Consider the following 12146-nt stretch of genomic DNA (forward strand, 5'->3'; position numbering starts at 1 on the left):
TTGCCTTGTATCTTTCTCCCTTTCTGCACCTGACTTTGTCAGTACGTTTACATGCACATCCAAATCGAGCTACTGTCGGTAATCGAGCAAAGGGTCCCAGCAGGGGTGCCAGAGAAATCCAATCCTACATGCACAAGTGAAATCGGGCTATTGTACAAGGTGCATTGTGCACCCGAGCCACACGTGGCGCTACACGCCCCATCGTGTTGGTACACTTCCGGTTGTCGTCATGAAGAAGAGCTATACTGTTGCCAGATACTGCTGACGTATTCCAGCCCAAAACGTTCAAATCTGCCAAAAAGCACTTAAAACCCCCCAATCTGGCAACATTGGCAGTTCCGTGCTCAAGCTGTTAGGCTTGCTCTAACAGACTGTATGGCTACAAACTGCCCTGCGCAGACCACTGTTTTGTAAGACAACTTATTTTGCACAATTGTATATTTTTCTAAAGTCCATTTTTTGCTTACAAAAAAATATATTTTTTTTGCTTACAATTTAACTTGTCTTAATAAACACACAAAAAGTTAAATTGTTTTGTTTTTATTGACATTCTTCAGATGTTGGACATCTATATACACACACACACACATACAGTGACTTGTTTATGTACACAATTCACAGCTATGCAACAGCTGTACAGATGTATTTGGTGATACAGTAAGTGAGCTAAATTTTAACAGTGCAAACAATGCCACAAAAAGAAAAAGATTCATGCCGTTGTCATGCCGACCGAGGCTGTTGTGTTTCCCGCTTGTGGTCTCGTCACTCGTCACTTCCGGAAGGGGCAGTGCTGAAGTAAGTAGCTCGAATACGTAGCTCAATAGGGTATACATGCACTAAGTAGCTCAGCAGAAATCGCATAATCTAGGTCGTGTAGCTCGATTCCGAGAAATCAAGTTCGGTTCAATTTCAGCCGAATTAAGGTGTATACATGGCATTTTGAACTTCGATTTCAGTCGAGCAACGGCAGAAATTCGATTTTCTCTATGTGCATGTAAACGCACTGACTGTTGCATAGCGTTGCCAAATAATTCAAATTTCTTCTCATCTGAGAACATGACCCTTTTCCACTGCTCAGAAGTCCAACTCCTGTGAATTTTTGCCCAGTTAAGTCTCTTCTGCTTATTTCCACCTCTCAACAAAAGTTTTGCACGTTGACACATGACCTTTGAGGCCTTCTGCTGAGAGCGTCTTCCTAACCAGGTGTGGGGAGACATCCTTGCCTGTAGCATCTTGGAGGTCCTGTGCTAGTTCCTTGCTGGATTTCTTCCTCTCTCATAGGGATGTAGTCTTGAGGTACTGGACATCAGCTTTAGTCAACTTTTTCTTCCTTCCTCTGCCTGAAATGTTCTTAAAGTTCCCAGTCTTCTGGTGATGCTTGAGGCATTTCCAGACAGCACTGTGGGTCACATGCAGTTTCTTTGCTATGGCTCATTATGAATGGCCCTCCTCCCACAAAACTTTCATCCTAATACGCTGCTCTTCTGTAGTTTCTCTCTCTGATGCCATTTCTGCCTGTTGCCTGGCTGTAGTCAGAGGATAAATACTTTTTCTAATGAATTCTTTGTAGAGACCACATGATTTAGTTAATGGTTTTCACCTGTGGAATAAGTAGCATATCAGGGTAGGATTGCCCAACAAGGAGCGATTAAGGTTGGTTTTGGGGCTAAACTAAACAAAAAGAGATACTACTTCCAATATTTTTTATGATGTTTATCACACAACGATGGCCAAAACTGCTAGTGTTTTCATGGTTAAAGTATAAAATTGTGGTTAAAAGGTGTCTCTGTATCTTCATAATGTATTTCAGTTGTCTTCAGTGCAGATTCTGATGTCATTTGCACGGATTAAGTATGCAAAATCGATCTTTTCCTAGGCATTTCCATATTTCGTGCCAGTACTGGATACGAGTATGAGGGGTTTTTTTTTACTTCCTTGTGGGAGTAAACAAAATGGTCAGATACGAAGCTTGCAGGGCAAAATAAAATGAATGTTCATTAACACGACTGTGGCACTGAATGATGTATTTACAGTATTCTCTTAGGACTTGCCTGGTCAGGGTTGTTTTAAATTCAGCTACTTGTTTGCTTATCTTCTGGGGAACAGAATTTCCCAAATTTGTTATGAAATCACATGCAAGTACAAACAAAATTAACTGTCCACACAGTAAGTAAGAAAGTAAGTAAATAAAAATAGTCCAACGCACATCTCTATTTGAGCTTGCTGACAATTATGGAATTTCTAAATCTAGACATTTCCCCCCCCCAATGCCATACATACAGGATTCATATTTAATTAAAAACAAAAAAACACAACAACCCCCCCCCCACACACACACACACCGAATGGCAATTTATTTATTTATTTTTTGATATTTGATGTTTTTATTTGCTAAAATGTTTTTAGCATTTTAAACATTTTAAAACTGAATGGCAATTTAAGCATAACTAATTTGCTGAAGAAGAAACCATTGGACCCAGAGGAAACCTACACTGACAGGGGAGAACTTGCAAAACTTCACACAGACAGCAACCCGAGCTTAGAATCGAATCCAGGACCCTGGAGCTGCGCCACTGTGATGCCCGAAATCAGTATATTTGGACTCCTGTCTCTCACACCCACTGTCTCTTATTGAACATCCCATTCCAGGGGCATAATGAGGGGCATACTCTCTGTCCCCTATTAAATCACAACTGGTTGGGATCTTCTGCGCGCTTATGTATGTGGGGAACAGAGCACATAGCACTGTCCTCCAGGTGTGTTTTGCTATCATATGGCACAGTATAGCGAACCCCAGCCAGACAATGATGAAGCTTACTGATGTTTCAAGAAGCATTTATGTTCAGCCGTCATCCTTAATTTGAACACAAATATACTTCCTTTCACAAACACCGTAAGAGCTGCAGATGAATAAATAAAATAAAATTAGCTCTCATAAGCATAAACCTTTCCATAATGCCAGTTAACTACACAAGTGGACATTTATCAAATATTCACTCACATATAAATCGGTCAAAGCACATGAAAAGCTAGAAAACCAGCATTAACACGACATTACAGCTTATCCATGTAGCACCCTTTCGCATAAGCTAACCTTAGCATGGCTAATACAACGATATATGTAAACACCCTTTCGGCAGTTAATTAGGATAACACGTCACAGCAAACAGTCATAAAACAAGTTGAAACACACAATACCTTGTTCCCATTTCCAGCTAGGCGCTTAATTATCCATAATGAAACTTTACATTGCAAGGCAACGTCTTCAAAACACCTTTTCCTTCCGTACACTCTTCAATTAGCTGCCGTTCATGTGTGAACACCTATGGGCAAGTTGCTGACTCTCAGATGAGAGTACGCCAGAAGGGCTTCAAAATAAAAGAACCGAAAACGTAAAAGGCACTAACAAAAATAAAACTTGAAGGAAGTAGTTAACTTGCTTATATACCGTCAATAAGAGTAATTTACACTCCCACCAATCATGAGTAAATAATGGAATAGTATACGGTTTACATTAGGCACAAATGATTTCAAACTGAAAATGACCTTCCCTATACAAATAACTTGTTTAGAAGGTGGAAAACCCTTTTAAACCATGAACTATGAGCTTACAAGCTATAGCTAGAAGGTATTATTAACTATAGGGTGAACAGGCTTAAATCAGTCTCCAGCAGCAAGACTAGCTTCTGGACTGGGTGCTCCACTTCAGACATCTTGTGGAGACGCTCCACTTTCTTGCCAAGCTTCCTGTCACCAAGGCAGACCTTAACTCTCCTTACTAGTCCGTCTTGGTCAGTAGTGGTTTCTGAAACTCTGCCCAACCTCCACTCGTTCCTGTGCACATCCTCTCCTTTCATCATTACAATATCTCCAACTTGCAGATTTCTCCTGGGGGTATGCCAGCGCTGTCTGAGGGCAATGTTGGCCAGGTATTCCTTTCGCCATCGACTCCAAAACTGTTCTGCCAGGTATTGAACATGTCGCCACCTTTTCTTGCTATACATGTCTTCTCTGATGAACTCACCTGGAAGAGGCAAGGCCTTGACAGATTTCATAGTTAGGAGATGATTAGGGGTGAGTGGCTCGAGGCTGTGTGTGGGGTGGGGTGTCACTGAGGTTGTTAACAGTCAGTGGATAGCTGTTGACGATTGCCATAGCTTCATAGAGGAAAGCTCGTAGCGAAGCATCATTTAGCCTACCAGAAGAAAGAGCAAGCGTGGCCTTAGGATGCCTTTCACTGTTCTAATCTGTCTCTCCCACACCCCTCCAACATGCCTCACATAGGGTGCATTCATGCTGAACTTGCATTGTTTCTCAGCAAGAAATGCAGCCAGCCAGTCTGCACTGAGATCTTTTAGAGCTTCGAGTTCATTTTTGGCTCCAACAAAGTTGCTTCCTTGATCAGACTTGATTTGACGAACAGTGCCACGTATGGCAATAAAGCATCGTAGGTCATTTATGAGGGCGTCAGTGGACATGTCATCAAGCATCTCAATATGGATGGCGCGGGAGCTAAGGCAAGTGAAGAGAAGACCATACACCTCTTGCTCTCCTTTCTACCCTGCTTTGTAAAAAATGGACCAAAGTAGTCCATTCCACAGAAGGTAAAGGGGGGGGTGATGGTTCCACACGTTCAGGGGGTAGATCAGCCATCCTTTGCTCTTCCGTTGGTTTCCAAAGCAGTCTACAGGTAACGCATTGACAAATGTAGGACGCTACTGCCCGATTGATGCCAGGAATCCATGGGACCTGATGTCATTAATGGTAAGACCTTTGCCTTGATGTTTCATCCTTTCATGGCGATGAGCAATGATCATCTTTGCAATGTGATGATCCTTGGGGATGACTGCAGGGTGCTTGATGGAGTCGGGAAGAGAAGAGCTGCACAGCCTACCTCCCACCCCTGAGGATGCCATCTTTGTCAAGGAAGGCATCAAGCAAGTATAATGGATTTTGAGATGGTAGGGGAATCCCTTTGCTCAGCAGTTTCAACTCCTCTTGATACACATTTTTCTGCAGGTCTATGATTATGCAATGTTCTGCATGTTCTCGTTCTGTTACAGTGGTGAGACTGTTTGATCTGTTTTTGCTGATGCGCCTTAGTATGGGTGCAACAGCTTGAGTAGCCAGTGACCAAGATGAGAGCTTAACAAGCAATCAACAAGGCTTACTCGTTCTGTGGTTCTTGTGCTAAGCACGACAGCACTTCTGACCTCTGGATCTCCAATCATTAACTCTGGAATCTCAGCAACAGGCAGCTTCATTTCCTTGTTCCATAAGAACTTGGGTCCAGTGAGCCAGGTGGATGAACGAAGCTCGCTGGGAGTCAAGCCCCTAGAAGCATGGTCAGCAGGATTCTCATTGGTTGGGATGCATCTCCATTGCTGAGGGGGTGAGCTGAGATGAATCTTCTGAATACGATTAGCCACAAAAGGTGTGGAATCGTCATGCTTCATTGTTGATATATCCTAAAATCACCTTAGAATCAGTCCAGAAGAACTCCGCAGTCCCAGTAGATGCAAATTCGTCCTTGAGCATGTTGCTTATCTTCACAGAAACAACTGCGGCTGTTAGTTCCAATCTCGGAACAGTTGTGACCTTGGATGGTAAGATGCGTGCCTTTCCTACAACTAAGGCACAGTGAACATCGCCCTCTTCATTTTGAAGTCTCACTGGCCATAACCCTTAAGGCTAGTATCCGAGAAATGATGCAGCTCTGTCTTTGTGACCTTTCCAAATCCAGCAGGTGAGTAGGTATGGGATATGGTAACATTATCTAATTGGGCTAGATCACTTCTCCACTGTTCCCATTCTGGACGAAGTTCGTCTGGGAGAGGATCGTCCCAGCCTGTGCCTTGCCTACACATCTCCTGAAGAATGATCTTCGCTTTGAGCAGAACAGGCGCCACAAACCCGAGAGGGTCATACAAGGAAGCCACTACAGACATGATGCCGCGGCGTGTTGCAGGCTGATCCTTTAGGCTGACGTTAAGCCGGAAGTGGGTGGATTCCACATCCCATTGAATCCCTAGGGCTCTCTCAAGTGGCAGGTTGTCGAAGGTGAGGTCCATATTTTTCACATTAGTTGCTCGTTCTGAGGGTGGTATGCTCTCTAGAACGTCTCTGTCGTTCGACACAAACTTGTGTAGTCGCAGACCACCCGTGGTGCAGTTTGCGAGCTTCTCTGGCAAGCTGAATAGCATCTTCAGTGCTTTCAACACTGGCAAGCCCGTCGTCTACATAAAAATCCCTCATGATGAACTGGGAGCCTTTATGGTAGAGGTTGCTATTCTCTTTAGCTAGATGCTTCAGCCTGTAGTTTGCACATCCAAGAGAAGAAGCAGCACCGAACAGATGCACCTTCATCCGGAGCTCGCTGGGTGGGGAGTTCAAGTCTCCTTGCTTCCGACAGAGAAAGCGCAGGTAGTTGCGATCAGCCTCGTACACATGAAATTGATGGAACATTTTTTCCAATGTCGCACATCAGAGCAACAGGGTGTTGTCGAAAGCAAATGAGAACACCACTCAACTTGTTCAGCATGTCAGGACCAGAGAGGAGGTGGTCATTTAGGCTGGTTCCTTTGCATCTGGCAGCACAATCGAACACTATGCGAAGCTTTTCCGGCTTCTTTGCATGATGAACACCGTGATGGGGACTGTACCATCTCTCACCTTCACTCCCACCATCTTCAACCTGCTCTGCATCTTCCTTCTCGATTACCTCCTCCATGAACTTGACATACCGCTCCTTATACCTTTCGTCCCGTTGCAGTTTCCTTTTCAGGTGGTTGAGGCGTATCATGGCTGAGTCTTTGTTATCAGGCAAGCTAGGTCTGTTTTTGAAGGGCGGGGCATTTCAAAGTGGACATGCGCGTTTTTCCGTATACCCTCATCTAGCTTATGGAGGAAGGCGATGTCTTGTGACACTGCTTTGCTGTCTTCACTGCCATCCTTGAAGTCAGATTCTAGAATGCGAATAGCATTGGCAGAAGTTACCAGAGGCAGCTCTTTAACCGTGATTTTGTGACACAGGCGACTTGTGCTCAACGGATCATGGCCTTGGGATGAGCGCCCCACAATAGTCCATCCTAAGTCTGTCCGTATTGCACAGGGTTCCTCATCTCCTCCTAGGATGGCATGCCTTGGTGCCATGGCTCTGGAGCAGTTGTAGCCTATAAGAAGTCCTACTTCACAGTCCTTTAGTGGTTGGATTTCGTCTGCTAGTTCTCTGAGATGACTCCATTGTTTCGCCGTCTCACAAGTGGGAATGTGAGCATGGTTAATGGGTATGCAATCCTTCGTGTAGGCAACTGGAAGATCAACCTGAACAGCAGAACTGTATCCCCTTACACGAAGGCCGGAGACACTCTCACTTGGGAGAACTGTGTTTTTTCCCCATTCATGGTGGTCAACTTCAACTTCACTGGATACTTGTCAGCAATTAGACTGTCGCTCACTTCTTGGTTGACGAATGTTGTATCACTTTGAGTGTCGAGTAGAGCATAGACAAGCTTCTCAGCTGTTGAACTGTTTTTAGTTGACACCCACACTGGTATTACCATCGATGTGTAGGATGAGCCTTCGCCTGTTACACTGAGTGATGTTGCAGCAGCAGCACTTGGATTCATCCCTGTTTCAGATGAACACCTTTCCTTTCCATAGTTGTAATCATGGAGGACTGTAGGATGCCTTCCTTTGCAGTTGTCGCAGCAGTGACTATGACGACAGTCTTTTGCACTGTGTCCAGATTTTAAGCATCCATAACAGTTTCTTCTCCTTTACATAGTTCTGTCGTTCTGCCAAAAACATCCCTGTGAACTTGGGACATGCATGAAGTTGGTGTCTGTTATCTTGACAAAGGATGCATGGAGCTTTAGCCCTTTTCTGGTCTGACCTTTGATTTGTGTTGTCTGTAGCTGTGTGAGTGGTGAGAACACTGGCCTCGTTTCTCTTTGTGTCTCTGAGATTTCTCTTCTCAGTGTTCGAGTCTGATGAATGAAGAACATGAAGCAATGTAATTGGATTGCAGGCAATCTCAGCTTCAGTTGACACAAATGTTGCAAAGTCCTTGAAACTTGGAAATTCTTGCTTCTCGTTCAGGCATTGGGTGACTTGTCAGTTCCAGTGTGAAACTGCCCAGTCTGGTAGTTTGTGGGCAAGCTTCTGGTTCTCCTCACAGTCATTTAGTATGTCAAGACCCTTGACGTGAGGCATGGCATCTTGACAGACATTCAGAAAATCTGAGAAGTTTCTGAGTCCTTGAACATCCCTAGGTTGAATCCTTGGCCAATTGGTGAGCTTCTCTCTGAATACTCGCTGAATGGCGAATGGCTGGCCAAAGCGATGATTCAGCTTGTTCCAGGCCTCCTGATAGGCTTCATCATCATTCCGGAAGAAAGTGTCTTCTAGCACCTGGCATGCTGGACCACCAATGTGTTTCTTCAGATAATAGAGTTTTTCAACTGGTGTGATTGCTCTTTGGTCAATGAGTGAGGTAAACGCTGCTTTCCATTCAATGAACCGTATTGCATCACCATTGAAGACAAATGGCTCTGGAACAGGGAGCCTATTTAAGGCTATGCTGTCTTGAAAGACCCGAACAAGAGGGGAAACATCTGTGTGAGGGGGTGTTGCAACATGAGATAGAGGGACTGCAGTTACAGGCACACTCTGTTTCCTTGTTCCTTTCATCATTAATGCAGTCAGCAGCTTCGTGTTCCGACTCTTTATCGTATACCTTTAGCTTAGCTTGAGCTGCCCGCACTTCCTTCACTGCCTGCAATCACTCCAACTCATGCCTTTGTGCCTCCAGAGCCTTCTGTTGTTGTTCCTCTAACTCTCGGATGACTTCTCTTTGTCTTTCTTCTGCCTCCATCATTTCATAATTTGCTTCCTTCACTGCTAGCTCTGCAGCTGCATCTGCACGCTTGGCTGCCATGGACAAAGCTGTGGAGTGTTGGTCAGACTTGCTGTGACTTGTCAAGGAAGCAGCAGATCCATAGACAGACTTTGCATAGTCACGGTGGAGCAGTTCATGAAGGTGGCGTCTTTCCATGTCCTCGTTAAACTCACCTTCTTCGTCTATTGCTCTGCCGTAGGCAATGATGATGATGATTTCTGTGGTAACTGATTCGCAAGTGTCAACTCTTCTTCTCACGCCGGTGGAAGGTGTGGCAAGATCTCGAATTCCAAAATACAGGTTCATTACGTCTTCCTTCACTTTCTTAAGCTCTTCAATGAGAGGCCAGAGCTCACTCTCTGACATGTATGTCTTCAGCTGATCTCTTGCTTTGCATATGTCGAGCTTCCATTTTTTGTACATGGAGAGCAGCTGTTTCTCCTTTTTCTTGGCCTCTTCATCTTGTAGTGCGCGCATTTTCTCTGTCGGGTTCCATGCATGTTCAGAGCGTCGAGGCCCTTCAGGCCAGGTGTCTCAGATACAACTGCCACTGAGTGGAGCTCACTCTGGAAGTCTTGAACTTCGTGCTGGGAACCAGGCATCTGCTCCTCTGTCTCCTTGAAGCTACCTGACTTTGACATTATCAACTAAATTTGAAATTATTAAGTCAGAAGAAACCTCTTAACAAGTATGATCGAACCTTTGCAATAAACAGAAAGTTGCTGTAGATATCCAGGTAAGTATTACAATAAAGGCAAACCTTAAAGTACTTGAAATGCAAAAATCAGAATATGAGCATGAACAACTAGCAGAGCTGCATTAACGTGCAGACACTCAAACAACTGGAAATGTCCAGGTAAGTACTGTAATGAACACACTTCTCAAAGTACTTGGTATGCAAAAAATATGAAATGTCTTTAATAAAGAGTCTATGTGAATGTGTTCATGTGTGAGTGTAAGCAACAGTTTCTCTCCTTTGCTGTAGATGAGAAGATGAGTATGAAAAGTTCACTGGTTCAGTCTAAAAGGGCTGTTCATGTGGAGCTCACCTTGTTGCAGTCTGTAGACTGTGTAATATAGGTGCGTACTCACAGTTCTGCTTCAATGTCAGTGAATGTGACCGTACTTGACCATTGCGTCGAATCCATGAAACCGCTGCCTGGATTGCCGAAGTGGATCATGTGCTGACACGTCGGGACATGTTCATGATGAATCCATGTAGACAGCACATGGTGAAGTAGTAGCAGCAGCAGGCACGTCACAGCAATCAGTCATAAAACAAGTTGAAACACACAATACCTTGTTCCCATTTCCAGCTAGGTGCTTAATTATCCATAACGAAACTTTACACTGCAAGGCAACATCTTCAAAACACCTTTTCCTTCCGTACACTCTTCAATTAGCTGCCGTTCACGTGTGAACACCTATGGGCAAGTTGCTGACTCTCAGATGAGAGTACGCCAGAAGGGCTTCAAAATAAAAGAACCGAAACGTAAAAGGTACTAACAAAAATAAAACTTACAGGAAGTAGTTAACTTGCTTATATACCGTCAATAAGAGTAATTTACACACAGCATGAGCTTCAGTTGAAAAAGAGGAGTTTGATGGCTTTACATGTCTTGGAGGAAGTACATGTTAGCCTTCACTCACATGGTTAGAGAGACCTGGCTAGTGGGTGGATACTAGCAGGTGACCACACTGGACAAAAAATAAAAAATAAAAAAAATAACTGGGTGGAAGAAAGAGGGAAAAAAAAACCCTATAATCTTCTAATGTGGTGAAGATGTCACGACACATTTATTTAACATTTATGGAAGGAGACCCAGGTATCAGTCAGTAAGTTTCCCAAGATGGAAGTGTCTTCAGGACAGAGGACTTTGTGCTTTCTGGTTTCTCAGTCACAGGACATCGCACATTTTTTTTTGTCTCAGAATAAAACACAGGAGTGGCTGGAGAGAATGACAGACATTATGCCACATTAAATATAAACAGAAACCAATTAAACATTGAATGAGTCATTCATTAATAAATTAAAAATTGCAATAGCAAGCAAATCACTATGGTTTGAGGGGAATCATACACTTTGGGCCGTGCTGTTATATGAAAATAAAATCACGCGGCACAGATTTTTACACACACCCATCGTGTGATATTCCATGCTTTTTTTGTTCAGGTTAACATCAGTTTATAACGACTAAAGTATTTTAAATAAACAAATACGTTTCTCTCACTCCTCGCTACCATGTTACACGCTCTACAAACAAAGTTCATACTTTAATCAATAAAAAAATCTAAATTTCAGTGTCACAATTTGTTGATTAAAATAAGAGAGACTGAGGCTACATCCCAAATGTACTGTATTGCACTTTTAGTGCACCAGATAGTGTGCAGGGTAGAATAAACAGTGAGTGTTACTGAGCACCAGAGTGGCCTAATGTCTTACAGAGATAGTCTTTATCGCCAGGATCTTCCACTTTAACGGAGACACCTTCAGGTGGGTTGTCCAGACCGTCTCCATAGTTGTAGATGTTCAGCTCCAGCGTCTCCTCTTTCTTCACACAGGCTTCTGAGGTCTCTCCATCCATGGATGTCTCTGTTTTCATGTCCTCACACAGCTAAAGATCAAACAACAAATCTGTTAGGGCAAGACGGTATCCATCCCACTCAGGAAGATGCTGCTCTCATTTCTCGCAGCATAGCTCATAGTTTCAGAACAGGCCTAGTTGATCTGTGACAATCCAGAGCCAAGGCCAGGGAGCAGACGGACAGGCTAAACTGTCTATCTGCTACCTGCACAGAGTCATCACACAGGTACCATTACATTGAAGCATAAACTGTTAATGAACTTCTTACTGATCAGCAGTTTAATGTACTGTGTTTAAACAGAAACATGGATTAAACCAAATGAGTCTGTAGCATTAAATGAAACTAGTCCTCCTGGTTGCAGTTATATACACCAGCCTCGTCTAACTGGAAGAGGAGGCATCGCGATTCTTTATAATGATCATCTTGGCATGACACAAAAACCTGGACAGTTAGTATGAAGAACTTCAAATGCATTTGTGGCAGTGGGGGTGTGGCTTAGTGTCAGTTTGTGAATGTAGGGCGGGGCCAGGGAAGGTGAGTGGCAAAGTCAATGCACCTGTTGTCAATTAATGTTGTGTGTGTTTGTTGCAGTGACTGTGGAGAACAGAGAGAAGAGATTTCCCCAGACCAAAATGCAACTGTGTATGCGCGCACATGTCTG

The 12146-nt window shown here is 43.7% G+C and overlaps 1 pseudogene; it reads right to left on the bottom strand.

Annotated features, from left to right (window-relative positions):
- Nucleotides 1-12146, bottom strand: part of LOC132883234 (uncharacterized) — a 114186-nt pseudogene that overhangs the window by 42373 nt on the left and 59667 nt on the right.

The sequence above is a fragment of the Neoarius graeffei genome, chromosome 3, assembly GCF_027579695.1.
Source record: "Neoarius graeffei isolate fNeoGra1 chromosome 3, fNeoGra1.pri, whole genome shotgun sequence".
NCBI classification, from domain to species: domain Eukaryota; kingdom Metazoa; phylum Chordata; class Actinopteri; order Siluriformes; family Ariidae; genus Neoarius; species Neoarius graeffei.